Source organism: Sciurus carolinensis, chromosome 4, assembly GCF_902686445.1.
Source record: "Sciurus carolinensis chromosome 4, mSciCar1.2, whole genome shotgun sequence".
Taxonomy (NCBI): Eukaryota; Metazoa; Chordata; class Mammalia; order Rodentia; family Sciuridae; genus Sciurus; species Sciurus carolinensis.
In genome coordinates, this window is record NC_062216.1 from 171101319 (window position 1) to 171122391 (window position 21073).

The 21073-nt window shown below is 52.1% G+C and overlaps 2 non-coding genes across 2 annotated transcripts; both read right to left on the reverse strand.

Moving 5' to 3' along the window:
- Positions 1 to 401: 401 nt before the first annotated feature.
- Trnav-uac (transfer RNA valine (anticodon UAC)) lies at positions 402 to 478 on the reverse strand. The gene has a single exon. It is a non-coding gene; the product is annotated as a tRNA-Val (tRNA).
- Positions 479 to 631: 153 nt separating this feature from the next.
- Positions 632 to 706, reverse strand: Trnat-ugu (transfer RNA threonine (anticodon UGU)). Its single transcript has one exon. It is a non-coding gene; the product is annotated as a tRNA-Thr (tRNA).
- Positions 707 to 21073: the final 20367 nt, after the last annotated feature.

Consider the following 21073-nt stretch of genomic DNA (forward strand, 5'->3'; position numbering starts at 1 on the left):
TTGCTTTAATAAAACCTCAATGTGTGATTTGCATTACTGTGTGTTCACTTTGACTCTCCGGGGATTAGTCAGATGGGACCCTAACAAGACTAAGAATATGGGACAAAAATTACCTGATGTAACCATGCACTGTGTTGTACCCCCCCACACTCCAACTGGGTATAAATGTCAAAGAATTTCCAGACCCAGGATCCAGAGATTTTTAGGCATTAGCCCCTCTAGATTTTTTCTTTTTTTAGCAGCTTAAAAAAACTTGCTTCTGATAATTCCTCAGGTATCCAGTCTTATCTGAAGGACAACACTACAAGTTCTCCTTAATTACCTCGCCTCTGGAGGACTTCCAGGTTTGTGTCCTGAGACTGCCCCTCTCTTTTTCTTTTCTTTTCTTTTTTTTTTTTTTTTGCGTGGAGCTGGGGATGGAACCCAGGTCCCTGTGCTTGTAAGGCAAACACTTTACCAACTGAGCCATCTCCCCAGCCCCATGAGACTATCTCTGGTTTTCGCTTTTATTTTTTTTTCCTTTTTTAATTTTTAAAAATTTCTACAGAATTTTGATTCATTGTACACAAATGGGGTACATCTTTTCATTTCTATGATAGTGCACGATGTAGATTCATACCATTCTTTTTTTTGGGGGGGTGCTGGGGATCGAACCCAGGGCCTTGTGCTTACAAGGCAAGCACTCTACCAACTGAGCTATCTCCCCAGCCCCTCATACCATTCTTGTAATCATACGTGTACATAAGGTAATGATGTCTGTCTCAGTCCACCATTTTTCATACCCCACCTCATTTCCCTCCACATAGTCTAAAGTTCCTCCATTCTTCTCTCACCCCCACCCCCATTACGTATCATCATCCACTTATCAGGGAAAACATTCGGCCTTTGGGTTTTTTTTTTTTTTTTTTTTTTTTTTTTTTTTTTTTTTTTTACTATTCTTTTAGTTGTAGATGGACACAATATCTTTATTTTATCTATTTTTATGTGGTGCTGAGGATGGAACCCAGTGCCTCACATGTGCTAGGCAACTGCTCCACCACTGAGCTACAACCCCAGTCCTCTTCTGAGGTCCAGTCCCTTACTTTCTGACCCTGCATTGCCTCTGATTTAAAGGTGGGCATTGTCCCTTGTCCCTGGTTTAGAAAAGAAGCCCTGATGGGGGGCTGGGGAGATAGCTCAGTCGGTAGAGTGCTTGCCTTGTAAGCACAAGGCCCTGGGTTCGATCCCCAGCACCCAAAAAAAAAAAAAAAAAAAAAGAAAAGAAGCCCTGAGGCATGCCTGTAATCCCAGCAACTTGGCAGGCAGGAGGATATCAAGTTCAAGACCAGCCTCAGCAATTTAGCAAGGCCCTGTCTCAAAATAACAAATGAAAAGATCTGGGGGTGTAGCTCAATGGTAGAGCACCCCTGGGTTCAATCCCCAGTACAAAAAAAAAAAAGCAAAGCAAGCAAAGGAGCTTTTCTGATTATCAAGTGTATGCAGAAGTTTTTCTGAATATATGTGTGTCACAAGCACGTCGAGACACTGCGGCCTGTGCTGGATCGGGAACCGGGTAGGAATAAAGTAACACTCACGTAGTCAGTCGTTGGTCCTCAGGTGAGATTTAATTGATGCTCGGTTCACCGCAAACGGCAATCAGCAATCGAAGTAACAGCATGCAGTGACCGGGAGCCTCGAGCTGGGGAGCACTATCATGTCACTAGTCAGTGGGACATAGTGACAGACTCTGTCGATGGAGTAGTGCCCGCTCGCTCCGGATCGGTCTGCAGTTTATATAGTCACATCAAAACAAGTTCACGCATTACATAATTTGTTTTTCAAATCCAAGACTCTGCAAACTCATCTAGTAAATATTTTACCAGTTTTACCATTTAAACTAATGTAAATTTAGTGTAAACAAACTGCCAAATGTTTTTCTCAGTGACTGCATAGTCACTATGTACGTCACTGCACGTCATTCTACTTAATCTTAACACTACACACACATTTTGTTTTGATCTGGCACAGCAAGCAACATGTTTTCCATAAGTTTCACAAAATGGAGTCAGAAAGCAAAATGGAAGTTGTTTGGTTCACTTCAACAATGTTCCATACAATGTGCATACAGAAAATGACGTGGACACTGCTGGGCACCGTGGCCAGGGCTGGAACCCCAGGCACTCTGCAGGAGAGGCAGAAGATGCAAGTGTGAGGCCAGCCTAAGCAATGAGTGAGGCCTAAGCACTTAGGGAGAGTGTGTCCCCAAATAAAAAGGGCTGGAAAGGTGGCTCAGAGATGACCACCATGCCCCCACTATTTCCCCTTTTCTTCTGGACCTTTATACATGGATTTAAAAATAAATATGGGATTACACTAGATGCACTGATTTAAAAGCACGTCATTTCATTAACAGATCAGAGATGGGTCCTTTGGTAAACGCGGTTAGACTCTTCACCAGTTCATTACCAGTTTCTACAATATTATCCCAAGCATCTGTGGACAGCTGCCTTGTGTCAGAGGCCACCCAGAGGGCTTGCGTGCTTCAGCCTGACAGCAGCCCCGGGGGATGGGAACTTCCATGGAGGAGGAAACCCAGCTGCAGAGAGGCCCGAGCACTTGCCTCAGCCACACAAGTTACAGGTGGCGGAGTCAGGATTCAAACTCAGGGCAGAGGGTCCCTGTCCTCACACAGGGTGGCCAGTCCTTTACCCCATAAAAGGCTTATCTGCCACCTGCAATTTTGCTTCACCTTAGAGGGTCATAGATTCTCTGAAGCCTACTACAGACCCCAACTTGGGGGAAGGTCAGAATGACGAGAAGACAGGACCATGGAAAACTTGCACTGGCTGCTGGCTGCCCCACACAAGGCCTCAGGGTCCAGCACTTTGGGGGTCAGCATCCCTGAAGGCCTGTGCCCTCACATCCCTCAGGTCTGCCCAAGGTCTCCCCTCTAATGAGGTCACCCCGACTGGTGGATGGTAGATGCCCACAAATGAATATATTTTTCTTTTTTTGCAGTCCTGGGGTGCTCTCCCACTGAGCTACATCCCTCGCCCTTTTGTTTATCAGTTTGAGACAGCATCTCATTAAGTTGCTGAGGCTGGCCTTGAACTCGTGAATCTCCTGCCTCGGCCTCCCCAGTAGCTGGGACTATAGGCGGCACCATGCACACAGCTCTTCAATAGCTGCTAAACAAAAGATCCAAAAAGATTCAGGTGGAGGGCAGAAGTCAACCCAGGAGTTGCCATGGCGATCTTTGCCGAGCGGCCACCCCCAGGCTGGGTGGTCTCTAGTGAGTGGCCTCCCCTTGTAGGGCCTCAGTCTCCTCGTCTGAAAAATGGGGCCATAAGTTCTCTTTTGCCAGTACATGGACTCCTTGCTAAGCTCCAGTGTGTGTGGTCATTTGTGCTCCTGGGCAGTTTACTGGACGGATCATAGGAGATAATGGAAGGGAATATGCTGAGCTTGAGTTCAGGGACGTGAACAGAAGGACAGTCACTGATACCCTTTACCGTCTAACCCAGGGTCTAGTTTAGACTAATCAGAAATCAAGCCCTCATTCAAACGGATTGTGCCTCCTCTTCCTTCTTTGTTCTTTTCTTCCTTTTTTCTTTCTCTTTTTTAAATGTAAGGCAGGCTCTCTTCCCTCCGTTGCCCAGCCTGGCAGCAAGCCATGATTTGGCCTGGCCTCCTGCGTGGCTGTGTGGGACGAATTCTCTCTTTTCTTCCAAGTGAAACCTGTAGAGTGGGTTTCCTCGGGTGTAACGACGTTTGGTTGTCGTCTAAAACATCGTGTTGAAATGGAGCCATTCCGACGCTCCGGGGGCTCCCTTTGAACTCAGTCTTCCCAACGTGGAGCCTGTAGTGTGGGAGGCCATGCCATCAGCCCTCCCCTTGCCCTCCCCCATCGGAAGGAGTCAGTCGCACAGATTGTCACCCCGACTCCTCCTCGCATCGGCAAGGGGCAGTGCTGCCGGGGAGAACAGCCTTGCTCCCTTGCCAGACGTTTTGGTCGCACGCCCTTCTGCAGAAGCAAAATCTGCCTGACCTGCTGCAGGACAGATGGGGCTGCACGCCCGAGGAATTTTCAGGAAGCAGGTTTAACTTTGCCGCAGTGGTCCCGACGGGTGTTTTGGAGTCCGGTATCAACACATAGTGAGACCACCAGAAACTAAAGTAGGAAAAAAGCTTATTTTGAGGAAAGAGAAAAAAGGAAAACAGATTGACGCATCAGGACCACTACTCCAAGTGGGGCGTCGTGGGGCGTGACTTCAGCAAGCTGCCTTTTAAAGAGAAAACCATAAAAAATTCTGATAGGCTTAAATAGGGGCCTTTTCCCTTTCTTTCCCCCTTTTTTCCAAGGAGGGCAGCAGCCAGCTCCGCTTATCTGTTGCACCTGGCGGGTGAGCAGGGCGAGCCGGGCAGGGGGAGCCAGACTACCCGTATCTGAAACTGGCAGCTTCTGGGGCCTCTGAGGGGATGTTTGCTACACAGAAATGGTCACAGTGTCCTTAACTCATGGCCACATTATTTTATCTCGGGTACTGTCCTTGTACTTACCACAGTCAGCACAACTCAATGATTTTATTCGCACCCATTTTGGTTTGGTCAATCTTAACGAGATATATTTGTTTTATATCAGAGGGTCTCTACCTTTTTCTTTTTATAAGGGGGTCCCTACTCTTTCACAGGGGCCCTGCCGAAAAAATCTCTAGATCCTGGTCTTGAAATTCTTTGAGATTTATACTCAATGTGCAACAGGGGTCCACTTGCCCTTTTGAATATAGCTCTGAGGCTTATTTTTAAAAGGGACAAGTTTTCTTTTTCTCTTCTCCCTCTCCCTCCCTAACCTGGAAGTAGGGAGCTAGAAGACCCTGAGCTCTCTGTGCTCCACAGGAAGGAGAAAACTGCCAGAGGATCTAGGAAGTGAATCTCTCCCAAATTAAGTGAATGTTAACACACCTTCTGGACGCCCTGGAACCCCCTGAGACCCGCCTGGAATGTAGCTTTTGAAGAGCTCCTTTAAAAGCCCCCTGCTCCTCCTGATGGGAGAATCAGTCTCTGGGACAGGAGTCCCCTGTGCTTCTCCTTTGCTAGCAAAGCAATAAAACGTTTTTCCTTTTTTTTTTTTTTTGTGGTACTGGGGATCGAACTCAGGGCCTTGTGCTTGCAAGGCAAGCACTCTACCAGCTGAGCTATCTCCCCAGCCCTCGTTTTTCCTTTTTCTCAAACCCCAAGGGACAAGGACCGAGCTTTCAGCAATAAGTGGGTGGTAACAAGTTACTTTTTGTCCCATATTCTTAGGTTGGACAGAGGTTTCACCAGTTTTTACCAAGGAAAACAGAAATAGTCATTTTGCACAGCAACAAGCTCTATTGCAAAGCTAGCTTTTACTGTTGTGCCCAGTGGCTCAAGACCCCACAAAGACCATCAGAGACCACGATCAATGCAAGCAACAAAGAGTCATTTATTAGCAAGCTCGAGCTTGGTCCTCCGCGCACTCGGTAACCGGTGACACTAAGAGGCCCCCAGCCCATGTTTAGCAGGGTTTTTATAATGAAAGGCAAGCAGTTTTACAGTGCTCTTTTTGATTGGTTAACATATAAAATTGCATGCAAAGCATGTTATTTTAAGTTCTGGGTCACTCTGACCACTGAGAGGAGGGTGGTCGTTATTTTTAAGTTTGCTTTTGTATCAGCAAAGTTTGCTTTTGGGTCAGCCTGACCGCTAGGGGAAGGGTGGTCGGCCACCTGGCCTTTACAGACAAAATAAGGGACGAAAATACTTTGCGGCTTTTCTGAGGGATTGAGGACAGTTTGGGAAAAGCCTCATATTTACACAAGTGCAGGCTTTTTCTATCTTTTCATTACAAGAGAGGATCTTCAAACCAATTGAGTTTTCTGCAAAAATCCGGTAGGCACTGACAAGGAGAGAGGCTTTTACGATACAATTATGGTAGGGGTCTTCTGGGGGCTGCATCCTGCTGAGTAACTTTTGGGTAACTGATTTCTCGCGCACCCTGATGTTTCTAGTAGCTGGGATAAAGGCTGCGGCACCTTCTCCCCCCATGGTCATTACCATGGGACTCATGGTAAATACTGTCACCCACTCTTCCCTTGGATTTTTTTATTATCTATTTTGGTGGCACTGGGGATTGGACCCAGGGGCACTCTCCACTGAGCTACATTCCCAGCCCCCTTTTTAAAACCCTTATTTTGTTTATTTAGCTTTTTTATGTGGTGCTGGTGATACGGCCGTTTACTGGTGACAAGTTCTGCTCCTTCTAATGTTGAAGATTGAACACTAGAGAAGCACGCCAAGGCAAACATATTAAGCAGGTTTTATTTAAAGGTAATAATACAGACTTCTCCCGGCAGGAAGAAGGGGGCCATGGCTGATGTTCTAAAGTCCCAAGAAGTGAGCGCACCCTACATCTTTTATAGGTTAAAGTCTCTTTTGTTCTCCAGTTTTCTCCTCCCTTATCTCTCTCTCCTTCCTGCCTACAGGACTAGGCCTGGTTTTGCATTAAGTGAGAAGCCATGGGCAGGGGGAGGGCCAAGGTGATTCAGGCAGGCAAGGGCCCAGGGGGCATTAATTAGCAGCTCCATGCTTGCAGTCCTTGATAAAGACAGGTAAATTTGGTAATCAATGGGCTCTGGAGATCCTTGACATTCCATTCTTCCAGGGGCAGTCTCCAACTTCCAGAGGCAGATGACTTTATGGCCTCCATTTCCTCGAATTGACCCGATCCCCTATTTCTACACTAACTACCTGTCCTTAATTCTGGCTTCACTGGGGATCGAATCCAGTGTCTCACATGGGCCAGGAAAGCGCTCACCACTGAGCCCCCAGCCCTTTTTAAAAAAATGTTATTGTCCTTTTTCATACCTTAATTTTACTTATTTTTAAATAATTTTTTTAGTTGTTGGTAGACCTTTATTTCGTTTATTTGTATGCAGTGCCTCGTGCGTGCTAGGTAAGCGCTCGACCACGGAGCTCCAGCGCCGGCCCCCAGCCCTGTTCTTCTTTTTTTCTCCCTCTCCCCCACCTTGTTATGAATGATATACTCTCTATGGGGAATGGTATGAGTGTTATGATGTATGATGAATAATGTAGTGTGACCTGTAAGCGCAGAGGGACCGGAGGCAGACCTCCACCTGATACTGGTGACGAGTTCTGCTCCCTCTAATGTTGAAGTTTGGACACTAAAGAAGCACGTCAAGGCAAGCAGATTAAGCAGGTTTTATTTAAAAGTAGTAATAAGGGGCTGGGGAGATAGCTCAGTTGGTAGAGTGCTTGCCTCACAAGCACAAGGCCCTGGGTTCAATCCCCAGCACCGCAAAAAAAATAAATAAATAAATAAATAAAAGTAGTAATAATACAGACTTCTCCCAAGGGGGAGGAGGGGACCATGGCTGATGTTCTAGGATCCCAAGAAGTGAGCATGCCCCACATCTTTTATAGGTTAAGGTCTTTTGTTCTCCAGTTCTCTCCCCCCTTATCTCTCCTTCCTATCTACTCAACTAGGCCTGGTTTTGCAGGTGAGAAGCAGATGGGCAGGGGGAGGGCCAAAGTGATTCAGCCAGGCAAGGGCCCAGGGGGCATTAATTAGCAGCTCCCTGCCTGCAGTTCTTGATAAAGGCAGGTAAATTTGGTAATCAATGGGCTCCGGAGATCCTTGACATTCCATTCTCCCAGGGGCGGTCTCCAACTTCCAGAGGCAGATGGCTTTCGTGGCCTCCATTTCCTCGATTTGACCCGATCCCCTATTTCTACACTAAACTGCCTGTCCCCAATTCTGGCTTCACACCGGTTCAGAGAAGCCTTGATCCCTTGGCGGGCTCAGGTGCTTTCCAAATGAGAAAAATGGCCGTCAGCTACAGAGGGGTCTTGGTTTTCTAGGGTACATGATGTAATCATTGGGAGCTGTGTTCCTGCAGCTTTGACCGCCGGGGCTGGTTGACCAGGTTAAAACTTAACTCAGGAGGGTGGGTGTAAACTGAAACTCAGTGTCGTCTGGGGAGATAAGAATCCAGACCCGAGGATGAGCGCGCCACTCCTGCCCACTGGGATTCGCTGTGCCTCTGCTTAGGACTCATTTGCTGCGGGGAAGGTTAGTGCCCAGCGTTCAGTATCCGCCCCTTCCCCAGGGCCCATTGTTCCTTGGCTAGTTTCCCCTCCCTCTCCGGCGCCACACCTCTCTCCATTCTTACAGGAATATCATTTTCCATAACCCAGTTCCATTATGTGCAACTGTGGAAAACCTATTGATGTAACTCAAAAAGAGGTGCAACCAATTAGAGAGTATAGAACAACCACAGCCAACACACCAGGTGCCACCCGCCTTATCGAGCCATGACAGACACAAAGAACCATAAGAAGGCTGACCAGAGAGCAGGGGACCGGACCACGGAGAACTGAACTGAGGACATCAGAGAGCTGAGACTCCCTGCGGTGAATCCTCCACACGCCCTCTGGGTCGGATGGACTCCCAGGGAGGCCGACCTTAAGACAAGTCCTGTGAGCACTGGGAGGCCGCTGTGAGACTAGTTAGGCTGAGGCTAGAGTTGGATCGAGCAGTGGTGAGCGTGTGCGGTGAAGAAACCAGCACCCAGGAACCGCCTCACTCGCATGTCTCCAGTCCTCACCGCTCCTGACTGCTTTTTTGGTTTCCCAGACAGGAGCTCACTAACTTGCTCAGGTTGGCCTTGAACTTGTGATCCTCCCGCCTGGGCCTCCGGAGTAGCTGGGATTTCCGGCTACATCATCACACCACGCTCTTTGAATGCCCCAACTTTCCCCGCCCGGCCTCCTTCTCCATGTTCTGCTAGTGCTTTCTGAACCCCATAAGTGCCCGGCATCGCCCTTGGCCGAGCGCCCCCGCCAGCATCCTGCGAGGTGTTTCTGGCCGGTGGGACCCGGCCTCAAGGCCTCCTGATTGGAGCATATAATTGGACATGAGTGACTCCATGCTGCCAGACCAATCTGACTGTGTAATTTTTCTTTTCTCTCTGTCCTTCCTTCCTTTCTGTGTGAGCCATACTGATATGCTAATTAGGAAACCCTAAGGTGTGCAGTGATATGCTAATGAGTAAACCCTAAGGTTTTACAGTATGATAAGGAATGTGTGCTGTGCCAAAAAAACTATGTGTGCTCAGATAGTTATGCAAATTATGTAACCCTAAGGTTTTAGAGTGTGATAAAGTGTGTGCTGTGATTTTTGCTGATTTTAAAAATGTATAAAAACCCAACGTTGTAACTGGACCGGTGGCAGTCCTCCTTGCTTGCCTCCCGGAGCATGACTGCCCCGTCGGTACCAGCCACCATTGGTCATTGCCTTGCCATCCTCCGAGACTGTTTTGCTGTATGCGAGAACCGTCAATAAAGAGCTACACGTTGGACCCAACTTCTTGGTAAGAGTCAATTCTTGTTTCCTCTGATCTGTACCTCAGGTGAAGGTTCCTAGGTGCACTTCAAGAAGAAGACGCGAGCCGGGTGCTCGCGTCACCTCCCCTCTTTCTTTCGCTGGCTGGCTGTGCTTGGAGCTGCTGTGAAGCCGCCTGGGCCCTTCCTGACCGGCAGGCACCCGGTGCCTGTTAGCACAGTTCCTGGGAGCAGGGCTTTGCGCGGAGTTGATGTCATCTGCAGGTACTGGGGAAGTTCTGCAAGGTCGCAGATCCCCTGTGGCAGGAGGGCCCCTGGGGTCGCCTTCTGCCAGAGTTTCCTAAACTTCTCTCCCTGATCCCCGCCCAGGCCCTGTAGGACCACTTTGCAAATGAGACTGAAGCAGCGGCCCCTCCGGGGATGCTTCCTCTGCCTTTTTATCCGCGTTACCAGCTCCAGCCTGCTTTCTGCGGACCCTGCAGCCGGGAGAGGCTCGCAGGCCCCGGGGAAGGGGCGGGACCTGGGCGCCGGGGTGAGACCTGAGCGCTGGGGCGGGAAAGTCCTGACTCGCGGAAGTCGGCGCCGCATAAAAGGCGCTGAGGACAAAGCCGCGCGCTCCGCCCCGCCGCCTGAGCCCCTCGCGCTCCCTCTCCAGGTGCCCCGCGTCTCTTCCGCGGCCACAATTTTCTGCGACATATTTTGGTGCGTTGGCGGGGAAACCGCCCACCGAGCTGCCCCTGTGCCACCGTTGTCTGGGGCGGAGGAGGCTGCGCCGCCCGCCGCTCGCCGCATCCCGACTCCCGCCGGCCGCGCCGGCCCGGCTCTCACCGCTTCCCGAACGGGCTCGGAAGGAGGAAGAAAGCAGGTTCCAGGACGCGACGCCAGTCTGGTGAGTCCCCTGGACATCGGCCCAAGTCAGGACCCGCTGCCCGGCGGAAGGGGAGACTGATCACTTCCCGGTGACTCCGAATAGGGTCCGCTCCTGGGAGGTCTGTCCGTCCTGTCGTGTGCGGGGGAGCGACTGGAGCCAGCCAGTGCCGTGCTCACCGTCTTTGGACTACGGAGTCCAGGTGAGCCCACCTGGAGGGCTCCGTGGTGACCCTGGGGCTTAAGGCAGTGCCAGCCCCTGGGGGATCAGAAGTCCCTCCCTGCGAGGCTGCTCCGGGCTCACACTGACCTGCCTCCAGTGCTAAGAGGCACCGAGGTCTCTGGACAGAGAGCGACCAGGCACCAGGCGTGGAGGTGTGTGTCCCGGCTGGCTGGGGGGCACCGTCTCAGGGCAGGAACTCTCACGAAATGGGCGGCTCGGCTTCAAAACCCACCGTCTTAGAATGTATGGTTAAGAACTTTAAGAAGGGATTCTCTGGCGATTACGGGGTCAGGCTGAGCTCTGGGAAGCTGCGCACGCTTTGTATTCTAGAGTGGCCCTCCTTCGGGGTCGGATGGCCCTCAGATGGGACCTTAGATGTGGCCACTGTACAAGCTGTATATGAAGTAGTAACAGGAGACCCCGGCCATCCAGATCAGTTCCCATATATTGATCAATGGTTGAAAATTGCCCAGCTGAGGCCATCTTGGGTTCGGTCCTGTGTCACGGGTCAGGGACAGTGCAAGGTTCTAGAAGCTCAATCAAGGAAAAAGACTGCACACCAAGAGAAAGAGCCACCTGTTTCCCTGGGGGAAATTAAGGATCCACCCACTATATCCCCATCCTATGTGCCAGCAGCCTCCCCACTGGGGGCAGGAGGCCCACGTTTGCCAGATGGCCCCCCGCCCTCTGTCTTACCCGCTCCTGAAACTCCTGAAGCTATTGTGTCCCTGCAACCAGGTTCACCCGGTCCGATGAGCAGGCCACTCCAATTGGCGCAGGAAGCAGAGGCACCGGAACTCCAAATGGTCTCAGGAGAGGCCAGAGGCCCACAGGACACTGCTGCCGAGGGGACCCTCCCGGAGGGGGGACCTGTTTGTCACTACCAGCCTTTTTCTTCAACTGATCTCCTCAACTGGAAACTTCACAACCCCTCATACTCTGAAAATCCCCAAGTGCTGATCGATCTCTTGGAGTCCCTTCTCCAAACCTACCATCCCACCTGGGTGGACTGTTGGCATCTTCTTCTCACCCTGTTCAATGCTGAGGAACGCCAGCGGATCGTGACTGAGGCTCGGAAATGGCTCCAGACCGTTGCCCCAGAGGGTCAGCTAGATGTGGAAAACTGGGCACGGGAGGCCTTCCCGGAGGAAGAACCCCCTTGGGACCCCAACACAGAGGGGGGAAGGAATCAGCTGGAGAGGTATCGGCAGGCACTCCTACAAGGAGTAAAAGCTGGGGCCGAGAAACCCACTGATGTGGCCAAGACCCCTGGGGTGCCGCAAAGACCAGATGAGAGTCCAGACGACTTTTACAAGAGCCTCTGTGAGGCCTTTCGGATTTACACCTACTTGGACCCTGATTCCCCTGAGGACCGGCAGACAATGACCGAGGTCTCTGTGGGGCTAGTCCCGTCCCACAGCTGGAGGGAATCAGAAAAGGTAGACGGGTTTGCTGGGAAAAATGCCACAGAGCCGCTCGTGAGGGCCAACAAAGTCTGCGTCAGTCGCCAGCAGGCAGCTCGCCGAGACGCAGAGAGAAGGATGAAGCAAAACGCCCAGGTCCTCGCCGCGGCCCTGTCAAAGCCTGCACGCCCAGCCGGCCGGCCCGGGGAGCCAAGGTGTCCCCTGCTGGGAAAGAGGAGGCCCCTCCGTCGCGATCAGTGTGCATACTGCAAGCAGAGGGGACACTGGAAAAATGAATGTCCCAATCGCCCCAAGAAGAGAAGCAAAGCGGCAGGCCCGGCAGGCCGATGTCACCCGGAGCCTCCCAGCACAAGCCTATGCAGCCCATCCCGGGCAGAGTCCCACAAGGGGCGACCGGGCTCTCTCCAGGTGGGCCCCCAAGAGCCAAGGGTCGGAGTTCGAGTAGAAGGCCAACCAGTGGACTCCGTGGTAGACAGTGGCACTGAACAAGCAACCCCCTTCTTGGGGAAGGAGACCACCGTCATCAGGGCCACAGGCTCTCAGACGCCTAGGCCCTTCTGTGGCCCCCCACAGTGCCAGTTAGGAGGCCAAGACGCTGCACATGGATTTCCTTACCTACCTGACTGCCCTGTCCCCCTGAGAGGGAGACACCAGCTTGCCAAGACGGGGGCCCAAAATTCCTTCTCTGCTGATGAGTCAGCCCAGCTAGAATTAGCAGGACCACCCTCACCCTCCCCTTTGTCTGTGACCCCAGCTGTGGAGAGAGAAGAAGAATGGCACTCCTCCACTCCCGAAGAAGGCGCCATTCCTGCCGAACTAGAGGCCGAATACCCGCTAGTGTGGGCCGAGGGGAACCCCCCAGGCCTAGCCAAGAACCACGCTCCCATCGTGATTAATCTGGAGCCGGGAGCTTCGCCTGTGAGGTTACGACAGTACTCCATCCCCCCAGAGGCTCTGGTAGGAATCCAAGCTCAACTGGACAGGCTGCTTCAACACGGAATTTTGGTAAAATGTCAGTCACCCTGGAATACTCCATTGTGGCCTGTGAAGAAACCTGGGACCCATGAATACCGTCTAGTTCAGGACCTGAGAGCCATCAATAAGGTTGCAATTCCATTGCACTCGGCAGTGCCAAGCCCATTCGCCTTGCTTGCACAGATCCCCTCTGCTGCCAAATGGTTTACGTGCCTGGACCTGAAGGATGCCTCGTTCTGCCTCCAGGTGGCACCTGTCAGTCAGTCGTTGTTTGCCTTCCAGCGGGAAAACCCACACACAGGAACTAAGGAACAACTCACTTGGACGAGACTCCCTCAGGGGTTCAGGAACACCCCTACACTCTTAAGTAGAGCCCTAGCTGCCGACTTGGCTGGATTCCCTGGACAGGAACTGAACTGTGTCTTGTTACAATACGTTGATGACCTTCTGCTGGCCAGCTCAACACAGGCTCAATGCCTAGAAGGAACAAAGACCCTCCTTTCCCTACTAACAGAGGGTGGATATCGAGTATCCAAGAAAAAGGCACAGATCTGCCAGAGACAGGTGAAATACCTAGGCCTGAGCATCACACAGGGACAGCGAATGCTGGGGACTGAAAGGAAGCACGCAGTTTGCGCCACCCCCACCCCCACCACCCGTCGGGAAGTCCAGGAGTTCCTAGGAAAGACAGGGTTCTGCAAAATGTGGATTCCTGGATTCTCAGACTTGGCCAGACCTCTGTATGAGGGCCTAAAAGGACAAGAGAAGGCTCCCCTTCAGTGGGGACAACGCCAGAAGGTGGCCTTTCAAACAATCAAGGCCAAAATCTCTGAGGCCCCAGCCCTAGGACTTCCTGATGTCACCAAAGAGTTCAACCTCTTTGTTCATGAGAAGAACAGAATGGCCTTGGGAGTCCTAACCCAAGAGTCTGGACCTCAGCAGAGGCCGGTGGCATATCTGTCTAAAATGATTGACTCAGTTGCGGCCAAATGGCCACCCTGCCTCAGAGCTCTGGCTGCCACTGCCTTGCTGGTGAAGGAAGCTGACGGGTTAGCGCTGGGACAAAACCTCAACGTCAAGGTCCCGCACTCAGTCGTGACCCTGATGAACAGCAGAGGTCATCATTGGCTCACGCCTGCTCGGATGACTAAGTATCAAGCGTTACTATGTGAAAATCCGCGGGTAAAACTGGAAGTTGTACGAGCTCTGAACCCAGCTACCCTCCTGCCGGATGAAGCGGGGCCCCCGGACCATGACTGTTTAGAAACACTGGGTGAGTTGTTTTCCAGCAGGCCAGACATGACCGACAAACCACTCCAAAGCCCAGACTTGGTCCTCTATGCTGATGGAAGTAGTTTCATGGTGGATGGAAAGAGTAGGGCAGGGTACGCTGTGGTGTCCGACTCTGAGGTGCTGGAAGCACAGGCGCTTCCCCAAGGATGGTCAGCACACAGAGCAGAATTGTGGGCATTAATCAGGGCACTGGAACTCAGCCAAGACCAGCGAGTCAACATCTATACCCGCTCACCATATGCCCTTGATGCTCTCCGTGGCCAGGGAGCCTCCAGCAAGGAAAGAAGACTGCTCACTGCAGAAGGTAAAAGGACGGAGAGCGAAGCCGAAATCTCAGAACTTCTGCAAGCGGTGTGGAAGCCAAAGGCGGTGGCAGTTGTCCACTTCAAAGGCTACCATAAGAGAGACCACAGGGTGGCCAAAGGGAACCACCATGCTGGTATGGCTGCCTACCAGGCTGCCCGGAGGCAGCTGCCAGACAGACCCAAATTCCTGCACCCCAGAAATGCTGGCTATGCTTGGGTACTTTTCTGAGGAAGAAGAATGGATAAAAAGGAAGGGAGAACCAAGGCCGAGACAGGTTGCTCACCCAAGACTACTGACTGTATGTTCCAGAACAGCAAGCTTGCAGACCGACCCGCCAGGGCAGAGCTGCCTCAGCCTTGCTAGGCCAGCGCTGCCTCCCTGCCCACCTCCCTGCTGTCTGCTCTGGCGCCCGGCATCACAGGACCAGCTCACAGAACAGTGCTCCCCAGGGACTTAGTGCACCTGTGGGGCACAGCGCTGTGGACCGTCCCTGTTTGAAGATATGGAAGTGGACTTTTGAAGTCACCCTGAGCCAAGGATATAAATACTAGTTTTTGTCTGTACCTTCTCTGGATGAGTGGAAGCCTTTCCAACCCAAACTGAAAAGGCAAGGGAAGTGACTAAGGCTCTCCTGAGGGACATCACTCCCAGATGCCTTTAGCCATTGGGTCAGACCGTGGACCAGTGACTGTGGCTGAGCCGGTGCAACAGGTGGCAAGGGCTTTACAAATTCAGGGGCAACTGCATACTGCCCACCTCCTGCAGAGCTCAGGGCAAGTTGAGTGCAGGAACTGAACCTTCAAACCCTAGGTAAACTGTCAGGAGACTGGCCTGTCCTGGGTAGACGTGCTGCCTGTTGCCCTTTTGAAAGTGAGATGTTGGCCCCGGGCAGGACTTTCACCATTTGAAATCCTGTATGGACGCCCACCCCGGTGATCAGTTTAAGGTGAGACACCAGATAATCAGGAGGCTTAGATTTACACAGGCAGCTACAAGGATTGGGACTCACCATCTCACACAAACTTAAGTGGGTCACAGATAGAATATCCATATTCTTGGGCATGGCTGTTCAGTCCCCAAACCTGGGGACCAGGTAGAGATAAGAGACTGGGAACAGGAGCCCTTACAGCCAATGTGGGAACGGTCCTGTAACGTCAACCACCTCTAGTGCTCTCAAAGGAAAAGAAGTAGACTCCTGGATCTGCCACTCCAGCGCCAAACCCACCAGCACAATGGAGGGGAACAGAGAACAGTCCTTAATCCAGAGAGACCCCTGCGCTTGACGCTGTGAAGGAGGAGACGACGGTCTCAAAACCCTGCTCTGGCCACTCCAGAAGCTGGTCAGTCAACGCATGGCTGAAGCCTGAGGAGTCGACAGCCTGGTGAAAATAAATTGTTTTATTCTCTGCAAATATTTCCTTACTGTTATATGCTGTCTTCCTTTTCTCAGTGTGTATGCTTATTGCTGATGCTTGCTGTTATTAATCTGGTCCCCCACAGTCCTGCCAGATTCCACCTCTCATGTGACCCGTATATCCAAGCAACTCAGACCAGGAAGCTTCCTGGACTTGGCTCTATTTCACTCATTTCTCTTGCCCTGGAGAGATTCAAAAAGGTTGCACTCACAACCAAACTATGTATTTGCAAACATGGGACTCCTATACATGCTTTGATCGTGATACTCATGGCTAGAGGTCAGGTACCATGATGAAAAGGGACCTCTAATTGATGTAGACCCCCAAAAGGCCCCTACTATAATCCTAACATATAAGCTTCTCTCCTTGTCAGCAACAGCAATAATTCTTTTGCAAAGAATGTCAACAGGATCTCTGCAGAGGGCCCATTGTGGTTTGAAGCTTCCTCTTCCTGGTAAATGCCTGGTTTGCAGACAAATGGGCTAACAGACCCTGTCTCAAGAGAGTTTGCTATGCAAAAATTACTATTTCTGTTTTCATTGGTAAAAACTTGTGGAACCTCTGTCCAACCTAAGAATATGGAACAAAAAGTAACTGTTATGTAACCACCTACTGAGTATAAATCTCAAACAATTTCCAGACTCAGGGCCTAGAGATGTTTGTAGCAGTAGCCCCTCTGGGCTGCTGTGGCATTACTTAAACCTACTTCCTGAAAATTCCTTGGGTGTTTAGCCTCATCTGTTCTGCATCATAATTACTTGGACCCAAATCACCAATCATAAATTACCAGTGTCAATTCTTTTTGATGTCTGTAAAGCCATGAATGGGTCATGGCTTCCACAATAGCTTGTGGAAGCCTATACTGGGTGTTATAGTCAGCTGCTTCGCTGCTGTGGCTAAAGGACCTGAGCCAGAACACTTGTACAGGAGGAAAAGTTTATTTGAGGGCTCATGGTCTTAGTCCATAGAAGGCCAGCTCCACTGAGGCTTGAGGTGAGGCTGAACGTCACTGGCGGAGAGTGTGGCAGAGGGAAGCAGCTTACCTGGTGATCAGGAAGCAGAGAGAGAGGTCTCCACTCGCCAGATACAAATATATACCTTATAGCCATGCCCCCAAACACCCAGAGCCTAACCCCAATCCCTAATTTCTCTCACCTCCCTCAGGCATGGATAATATCAGTGCCCACATCCAATGGTGAATCCCAGAAGGATTATATTGGATATGCGGAAAGACGCCTAGTCTCTACTTCCTCCTAACCAGTCGGGGGATGTTAGGAACAATCTGTTACTTCTTTCCGGTTCCATTATCTAAAGGAGAACAACTGGGAACCCCTATGTATAAAACTCAGGGCACCCAGAGAAACCCAAGGGCCCTACAGTTTGGTGACTGGAAAGATCACTAATTGGTGACTGGCCCCAGGAATTACAATGAGTACCATGAGCCTACCACTTGGGCAGATGGGACTTGGGGACATCGCACCCCTATCTATATGCTGAATCACATTATTGCACTACGGGCAGTTTTAGAGATTATAACAAATGAAACTGTAATGGTCCTCAACATATTGCCTCAATCAGGATGATTAATGCCACCTACCAGACCATCTGGCTTTGGATAACTTCCTTGGCTCTCATGGAAGGGTCTGTGGGAAGTTCAACCTGAGTAGGCGTTACTTGCAAACAGATGACACAGGAAGTTGTAAAGATCACAGGCTGCATGGTAAGAACTGCCCACGTGCCTGTGCAGACCTGGAAAGTATGGGACATGCCCACCTCTTCAGAGCTGAAGGATGTGGTTACCTACCTGTCCTCCTGCCCAGCCCTAAATGATCCTGCCACCAAAACTTCTCTCATGACCTGCCAAAACTAATTCCTCCCATGGCCTGGCTCTGCTAAAGCTCTGACTTATGGTGGCCAGCAGCCTCCCTCCAACCCCCAAATGAGCCACATCAGGTGTTTGACCGATTTGGTGCTGAGTAAAGAGCTTGCTGATCAGAGGTCTACTCCCCGCCTCCCTCATTTGAGCGCTTTGGGGAGGAATTACAATGACGCAGTGATTACAGCTACGTTTGTAGGGTGCCTACTTATTCCCTCTGTCCCTCCTACTCAGCATTATAAGAAGTTTTGCAGACACAGTTAAAAGCCAGCGTCTCATCTAGTACTCATGAGAGGACACAGCAAATGGTAGAAAATGATGCTCTCTGAGGGCTGCTGATGCGTCCTGAGCATCAAGAAGGGGAAGATGGCCGGGTGCGGTGGCGCAAGCCTAGAATCCCTGCCGCTGAGGATCGACAGTTCAAAGCCAGCCTCAGGAACTTAGCAATGCCCTAAGAAGCTTAGTGAGATCCTGTCTCAAAGTAAAAGAAAATAAAGAAGGGAAAAGAAAGGAAAAAAAGGGGGGATGTAGCGGCGACCCCCTTCTAGGGTGTTAACAGCTGCAGCTTGGGAGTCTCGCTTACACCTGCTGCGGCGGGACTCTGAGCTGCCTCTGAGACGGGGAGGGGCCTGGGCTGCCTGGGCGGGAAGTCTAACCGGGAAGTCTGGGTTTTATATATGGTACTGAGAGCAAACGCCTGCGCGCAGCCGCACCGCTGCTGAATAAACCTTGCTGTCACATCTAGTGCCCTTTTTCTCTTTCCGCTGCCAGTTTCTGTAACAAGAACACCGAAGCAGAAGAAGGCAGCCCTGACCTCTCCCCAGTGGTGGGAAGAAAGAGCACCCAAGGACAGAGGGAGGGGGAGGGGACCCTCGACAAGGGCAGGATCGGTTTTCTCCCCTTCGTGGGCCCCGCCCCGCCCCGCCCCGTCCCCCGCTTCCCTCCACCTCGCACCCGACCCGGGTCTCCACGTGGACTCTGCCGTGCCCTCCTCACCCAGGAAGAGGAGCTAGCGGCGGGCGCGCGTGGAGCGGAAGCCCCCGGCCGGCCTGGCCCACTGGATGCTGATTCTAAGGAGCGGGATGCGGTTTTGACCTTCGCAAATGGGTTTCGAGAACCCTAACCCCCAGGGTACCCGCAGGACAAAGCCCAGGCTGGCCAGGCGCGGGGGCGCAGCCTGTAATCCCGGCGGCTCGGAGGCCGAGGCAGAGGTGGCGAGTTCAAGGGCCCCAAGCAACTCGGCGAGACCCTGTCTCTGAATGAAGCACCGCCACCACCACAGCCCAGGGGTGGTGGAGTCCTGAGCGCCAGGCGCGCGTCAGAGTGGAAGCGCCACCCGGACCGGGCGGCGGACCCTCCACCGGCGCTCCCGTGCGCACGGCCGGCGGCTGGGGCTGCGCGCTCGCGGGGCGGCAGGGGCAGGGCGCGCAGGCAGCGCGGCGGGAGCACGGGCAGCGCTTCCGCGGCCGCTCGGCCGAGTCGGACGCTGAGCTCCCGGGCGGGGCGGGGCGGCGGGCGCGCCTATCAGGTCCCGCGCGACCGCCAGCAGCACGCCTCCCGGCCGCACGCTGCCACCGCCGTCCCCGCCGCCGCCGTCGCGAGGGGAGTCGGAGCCCAGGGCCCCGCTGCAGCCGCCGCTCGCCCGACCGAGCCCGCAGGTGAGCGCACAGGCCGCCGTGCGGGACGCACGACTTCCAGGTCGGGGACCCGGACCCCAGTCCCTCCCCGTCCCACCCCGGCAAGTCCCGAGGGAGGCATTGGAGCTGGGACATCAGAAGACCCCGGCTCCCAAAGTCCCCAGCCCGCGTCCTGCCAGGCGCGGTCCCCGCGCGCTTCGGTCTCCGCGTCCGTGCAATGGGTGACTACTCTGCGCCCCGCCCAGAAGGCCCGATGCGGGTCACCCTCGGGCCGTCCTTTTGTGCGGCCTCTGGGCTCCAGGACCCGAGCTTCGCTGTAGTGCAGACCGGGTCCTGAGCCCGGTGGGGCACCGCCAGCCCAGGACCCAGAGGACCCAGCTCTGTGTCCACTAAAAGAGGGAAGATGGCGTTGGGCACCTGTCCCCGTCGGGATTCGGGCCCCCTTCCCACTGTAACATTAATGTTCTTTCTTGAGGAAGTTAAACTTTTCCAGTCTGTAACAAAAACATTTTTCCTATGACCTAGAACTTGAATTTCTCAAAGTGTGGTTAGGTGGAGCGATTTTAAGTTACCATATGTAGCCATTTGGAGGTCTCCAACCTGTACTGTGGTGGCAAAATCAGACCCGGTTGTGAAATTAAATTACAAAGACGTCGCGGTAGGAGACCGGGACCTGGTGAGGGTCAGTGCCCTCCCTCTCTCTGCCTTTCTCCGGGAAGCCTCACTAACCAGGGTCCCCACCTTTGCACTGTCAGTAACTAACTGCCCCAGGAGTCTGACTCCTTCCTCTGCAATGTACCAGATGCCTGTGAACAGAGCTGTTTCTTCTCTGTTCTGTGAGCAGCTCTGTGTTAGAGACCCTGCCCAGGGCTTCAGCCGCAGACATTAGGATTTTTTATTTATTTATTTATATTTATATTTATTTATTTATTTATTTTGCAGTGCTGGGGATCGAACCCAGGGCCTTGTGCTTGCAAGGCAAGCACTCTACCGACAGAGCTATCTCCCAGCCCAGGAATTTTTTTTAAAAAAAGGAAAAAGCCCAATGATAGGATGGGTCTATGATGATGTCAAATAACCTTTAAGTATGGTGAGAAACTGTGGATCAGGGCTCAGAATTTTGGAGTGCTAATTTCCTCTGGACCTCCAGTTTGGTTTTCTCCTACTTTGCAAGTGCCATCTTGTCATTTCCACAACAGTACCACGTCCATATGTGGGCAGGAATGCAGACTCTGATACCTGGGTCACGACCCCAGCTATGACCTCCCTTTGTCCCCATCTTCCAGTCACAATGCCATAACTAGAGCCCTTCCCTTTGCCCTCCCCAGTTTTAAATGAGACAGTTGAGTAGATGTAACCTTAGCAGAACAAAGGACGCTTCGTAGGAATTAAAGGAGTGCCACTCCCGCCCAGCTACTTCCTAGGATGGCTGATTTCTCATGGTTTCCCAATATTTCCACCAAATTTTGGGGTGTCATGGGGCTCCATACATTGACTCGTGGGGGTTCCCTCCTCAGAAGATATGCTTCCCAGTGTCTTGTGGTGGCCTCAGAGTCAGGGAGGAAACCTGGATCTCCAAATCAAAAGTGGATCAGTAACAGGGAAATAGCACTCTGGGGACCTATAACACCAAGCACAGACCTAGGAAGGAAAGAAGGTATTTCCTTGGTGGTTAGGACATCTGGCTGGGTGTC